General features: G+C 39.0%; 1 protein-coding gene across 1 annotated transcript in view; it reads right to left on the minus strand.

Moving 5' to 3' along the window:
* The window catches only part of PRKAR2A (protein kinase cAMP-dependent type II regulatory subunit alpha), a 51,234-nt gene that overhangs the window by 11,440 nt on the left and 33,407 nt on the right, over positions 1-6,387 (minus strand). The window lies entirely within an intron of this gene.

A 6,387-nucleotide genomic window follows, 5' to 3' on the forward strand; every position in this document is an offset into this window, starting at 1 on the left:
TATTAATCCTATGGACTAGTTTCTTCTCTGAACTTTAGATTTCCTACATTTTCTTTTGCTCCGTTTGAGTAGAAACCAACAGCGATATCTTAGATGGCTGCTCACATAATCACTTAGGACACACACAGCAAACTAGGATACAGAACTTTACCTTTATGAACTATGCTATAATTGATTACATCGTTCCCTGAGACTACGGTCCCAAGCCTTCTGAACGAGAAAGCCTATTGTGCAAGTTGTCTGGACTGTGCTCCCTATGTGGCTTGTTATTACATTTGGAGATACACACACACAAACACAGTACAAACAAATGTGTGCATATGAGGGAACTTTAAAAAGCTTGTGGAAAAATGGAATGGGATTTTCCCACAGTTTTTTTTGAAGTCCCCTTGTACATATGCCAACAAATATACCTATAGATGAACCTATCGATATGTCTTCCTCTAACATCTATGCATCCATATCTATCTATGCAACCACATTTTTTGCATGCTTTTGCAAAATTGTATATGTTATAGCAGTTACTAAAATGGTCACTTTTTCTTGTATACTTCCCAGCATCTTTACTTAGCTGAGGGTCACTATGAATCAGAACTGACTCCATGGAAGTTAGTTTGGGGAAGTTTCCAGGTGTGCTGACTTCACCCATATTTGAGATTGTCTTTCCCATTACCAAAAGAAAGAATTGTCTCCTACCTAGAAAGTGACTGCTCCTCTCATCTCTGACAAACATCAAAGGAGGTTTCTTTCTGTGTGTATAACCTTATTGTTGACTCTCTGTAATAGTGGGGGCATATACAATTTGTCTTTCCATGATCGATTTATTTCATTCAATATAATGTCCTCCAGATTTATCCATTATGTTTTGCAAACTCTTCATTTTTCTTCACAGTTACATAGTTCTTACTGTATGTATGCACTTCCTTTTGTTTCTTCATGCATCCATTGAAATGTCCTTAGTTTTCCATCATTTTTGCTATTGTGAATATTGCTGCAGTAAACACAGGTGTACATTATCTCTATTTGTGTTTTACTCTTTATAGTGAAAGTCTGTATATCCCAGACTGGGATTACTGGACCAGACAGTATTTCTATTTCTACTTTGTTGAGGAAGCATGATAGTATTTTCCATAGGGGTTTACAATCCCATCAACGATCTATGTGAGTTCTAATTCCCCAACAATCTCATCAGCATTGGATTTTTCCCCTTTTTTTTGGATTGGTGTCAATTTTGTAGGAGTGAGATGACATCTCACTGGCTTGGATTTGCATCTCCCCGAAAGGAGCATGTTTTTCATGTAATTGTTGGCCACCTGAATATCCTCTTAGGTGAATTGTCTGTTCGTGTCCTTTGCCCACTTTTTTTATTGGATTATATTTTTGTTGTTGAAGTTTTCCATATATTTTAGGAATTATACTCCATTTAATTTTATTGGTTGGCAAATACGTCACCAGGAAGGACTAAGATAGCTGCGAGACAATGCAAGAAGATAACATTTTAAATGAAGTCACAGGTGAAGAGACCTTCTGCTGAGAAGGGACTTATCTCTGTGCTATCTGTGAGTGAGTGCACTGTGTTACACGAAAGTGTCCAGTGGGACAGGGACACGTTTCTGTTCATAGATGGATGCTGCATGTGTCCGTCGGCTCGGTAAAGCTCCCATCAGCATGCCAGGAGACAGGGAGAGTAGGGTGACAACTCAGGGGGAAAACCAAAGGGAAGGAAACTTAGGGTTCTGCTTTTCAAGCTTTCAGGCCCAGTATTTGCTAAGAGTTTACATCTCACAAGAATATTCTAGTCTACAGTTGGGAGTAAAGAAAACAGACTGTGGTATTTTACATCTTTGTTTTATGTTTTGTTTTGTCTTGTTTTGTAATTCAAGTGAGTTTTTATGAAGGGTGGATTTTACATCTTTGTGACCAAGTCATCTAATGTCTCAAGAAAGTTTCTGGATGTCTACTGTGTGCCAGCCACTGACAGGTCATCACTCACATGAACTGATCAATTGAGATTAAAAAAAAAAGGTGAGCTGAATATTTTTTCTAGTGCTGTTACTGCTGAGTATATCTCATTGTTTTGATTTGCATCTCGCTACTTGGAAAATATGGTGATTGAAATGATGCTGGAGATAGCATGATAAAATTTTGCAAGACCAATGATGTCTTCATCATTAATATCATTTTTAAACAACACATGAACTTCTCCAGATGAAATACACAGAAATCAAATTGACTACATGTGGGAAGAGACCACGCAGAAGCTCAATATCAGCAGCTAAAGCCAACCCAAGGGCCGACTGTGGGATAGATCATCAATTGTTCAAATGTGACTTCAGGTTGAAGTTTAAGAAAGTGATGCCAAATTCATGAGAGCCAAAATATGACCTTGGAGATATCCCACTTAAATTTTGAGAACATCTCAAGAACAGATTTGATTAAACACTAATGACAGAAGACCTAATGAGCTGTGGGATGACATCATGTATGAAGAGAGCACTAGGTCATTGAAAAGCAGGAAGAAAAGATCCATGTGGAGGTCAGAGAGACTTTGGTTTTGAAGCCGATTGTGATAGCAACTGTACAATATGCCTATGAGATCGAACCACGGGATGATATATCTGCATTAACTCCCAATAAAATGGTTTGAAAAAAAAGAGAGGCTTAAACTTGCTCTAATCAAGGAGTAACTAAGGCAAATGGAAGATGATGACGACGACAAAGAGCTTAACATAAAATGTCACAGGGCAGCCTGAGAAGACAAAGTAACACATACAATGAACTGTACAAAGACCAGAGTTAGAAAACCAGAAAAGGAGCACATGCTCAGTGTATCTCAAACTCAAGGAACTAAAGGACGAGAAAAAGGAAAAGAAGAAGGTCCTCAGCGTGGACCACCTAGAGCCTGAGTCTACGTTGCTGGCTAGTGGACAGTCAAGCATCCAGGCCCTGGGTGCTGCTGAGCTCCACAGCAGGAAGAGGGAGAGGAGGAGGAGGAGGAGGTCTGGGTTAGCCCTGGCCTGATGGTAGAGACCTCCTTAAATTCCAGACAGGGGATGGAGGGAAAGTTGGCAAAACATTCAAAGAGTTTTCTTATTTATTTACTTGAGGTAGTATTTTACAATTGGACAACATTCCAGTAGGGATATTATTAGATGTAGGGAGTGAACTTAGAAAAACTATTTAGGAGAATCTGAGCTATTAAATGTCTGTGGATTGCAGAGCTCGCATGTGGATCACTGACTCAGGCCATAACTAAGGTATGAATAGTCTTACTCTCAGTCAGTACATCAGAAAGTTGATTAATGCAGATATAGCTAGACTGAATTTTAACACCTTGTTATCTATCTTCCCTTTTGATCCATTTTAATTTGTTCTAGTTTATTATTTTCTGATTTGTTCTGGATTGAGGTTTTTCTCTTTTTTAAAAAAATAATTTTATTGGGGGCTTTTACATCTCTTATCACAAACCATACATTCCTCCAATGTGTCAAGCACATTTGTATATATGTCGCCATCATCATTTTCAAAGTATTCTCTTCCCACTTGAGCCCTTTATATCAGCTCCCCATTTCGTCCCCCTCCCTCCCCTGCCCACGCTCCCTCACAAACCCTTGCTAAGATATAGATTATCTTACATCGTCCCGTGTCGCCCCTCACCCACTTTTCCATTATTCGTCCCCCTGGGCGGGGGGGGTGTTCTAGATTGATCTTAGTGATCGATTCCCTGATTGAGGTTTTTCTATGATTTTTTAAAATTTTGTTATTGTTGTTTGGGGTTATTTTGGTATAATTTTCTTTATATGAAATTCAGGATATGTAAAGCTATAGAGACAGCAGCTAAAGTAATAGCGTCTTAGGGAGTTAGGGAAGAAACGGGGAGCTAATAAGAATGAGTACAAAAGAAATATTTAGAATATTATATTAGAAATATTTAGAAGAAAATATTCTAAAATTAATTTTAGTGATGATTGCATAACTCAATATATTCAAAGCACTAAGTTATGAGGCATGTGAATTTTATGTCAATAAAACTGTTAAAAAATTTAAATGACATAATGCATTGGGTAAATCTGTTGCAAAAGGCCTTTTTAAGTGTGAAAGAACAATGATGTCACTGAGGACTAAGGAGTACCTGCCTAATCCGTGCCACAGCACTGTCAATCACTGCATATGTATGTGAAAGCCGGACAGTGAATATGGAAGACTGGAGAAGATTGAATGCATTTGAAATGTGGTGCTGGTGAAGGATACTGAATATACCACGAATTTCCAGAAGAATGAACAAACCTGTCTTGAAAGAAGTACAAGTGGAATAATACTCTTTAGACGTGAGACAGTGAAACTCTGTCTCATATACTTTGGATGTGTTATCAAGAGGAACCATTGCCTGGAGAAGGGCAGCATGCTTGGTTAAGGCGAAGAACGGTGTGACAGTTAAGGTTTTGTGTCAACTTGCCTGGGCCAGGATTCTCAGCGAATTTGGCAGTTAAGATGTAGTACTTTTCCATGATGAGATCTCAAGGGTATGGCGTGCTTCCAATAAAAGTAGATGCTGTGGAAAAGTTTCCTTGCTTTTTGATGGGTCTGGGTTCTGCATCTGACTCACTGACCTCTAATTATGAGGTCAACAGCCTGCTAACTTACCTGCCAACCTTGGATTCATTTACCTCTGCAGCCATAAGCTTGACCTGCCAACTATGGACTCATTTGCCTCTGTAGTCTTCCTGTCATTCTTGGTTCATCAGCCCCTGCAGCTACATGAGTCAAGAGATGTACTTCTCGCCTAACATGTGACCCATGGACTTGCCTAGACTTGGAACTTACTTGGTTCTACAACTGTATGAACCATTTTCTTAATATAAATCTGTCTACATATATACACATATGAGCTTCAATGGTTGGACTTCTCTAGAGAATACAACCCAAGACTTTCAGCAAAAGAGATGTGGCCTTTCAATGAGACGGAATGACCCAGTGATTGCAACATAACAATTGTGAGGATGATGGGGGACCAAACAGTGTTTGTTCTATTGTACACAGGGTTCCTATGAGTCAGAGTCAACTTGACATGACCTAGTAGCAGCAAATAAGTAAAAATGCAACAGGATTAACCAGGAAAATGATAATACTGTCATTTTAATGGTCCAGTCCCCTCTGTGATGATCCTTACTACAGCCCAAAACAACATTAAAAAAGGTACAAAGTAAATACTAAAGATGTCTTTTGGGAGGGGGGGAAAAGGAGCTGATATCAAAGGGCTCAAGAAGAAAGATAATGTTTAGAAATTGTTTATGTCAATAATTGTACATGTATGCTTGAGATAACAGATGTATGGTTTGTTACAATATATGTAAGAGCCTCCCCAAAATGAATTATTTTTAAAATATATAAATAAATGACATCCTACAAATCTGGTCAGTCACTGCAGACTAAGGCTTGTGTTAGATTAGCTGAAAGGGAACCTTTGCACCAAATGTAGACATGAGGTTTTAACAGTGATGATTGATGTTTACACGGAATGAAAAGAAAATGCTATTCTAAAGAATACACTCTCCAAATGTGGTGAAGAAAGCTGATGGTACATGGCTATCAAAAAAATAGCAGCTGGGGTCTTTTTAAAAAATAAATCATTTTATTGGGGGCTTTTACAGCTCTTATAACAATCCATACATCAATTGTGTCAAGTGCATTTGTACAGTGTTGCCCTCATCATTTTCAAAACATTTTCTTTCTATTTGAGCTCTTGGTATCAAGCCCTCTTTTTCCTCCTCCCCCCCTTGGGAATCCTTAATAAATTATAAATTATTACTATTTTCATATCTTACACCATCTGCTGTTTCCCTTCACCCATGTTTCTGTTGTTTGTCTTCCTAGGGCTGGTGGTTGTACGTTGATCACTGTGTAGACTCCCCCTTTTTCCCAGCTGGGGTCTTAAAGGCTTGAAGATAAACAAGTGACCATCTAGCTGAGAAGCAACAAAGTTCACATAGAAGAAGCACATCAGCCTGTGTGATCATGAGGTGTTGATGGGATCAGGCATCAGGCATCAAAGACCCAGGACAAAAAAATCACATCTGTGTCAATGAGGGGGAGTGTGGAGTGGAGACCCAAATCCCATCTGAAGACAATTAATTGGATGGACATCCCTTACAGAAGGGTCACAAGGAAGAGACGAGCCAGTCAGGGTGCAGTATAGCACCGATGAAACATACAACTTTCTGGGTGAAGGGAGATGTCGGACAGTGTAAGACGTGACAACATTATAATAATTTATAAATTATCAAGGGTTCATGAGTGGGGGGCGGGGTGGGAGGAGAAAAAATGAGGAGCTGATACCAAGGGCTCAAATAGAAAGCAAATGTTTTGAGAATGATGATGGCAACAAAT

Source organism: Echinops telfairi, unplaced genomic scaffold (assembly GCF_000313985.2).
Source record: "Echinops telfairi isolate 266 unplaced genomic scaffold, ASM31398v2 ScPeMD7_7420;HRSCAF=8458, whole genome shotgun sequence".
Lineage (NCBI taxonomy): Eukaryota > Metazoa > Chordata > Mammalia > Afrosoricida > Tenrecidae > Echinops > Echinops telfairi.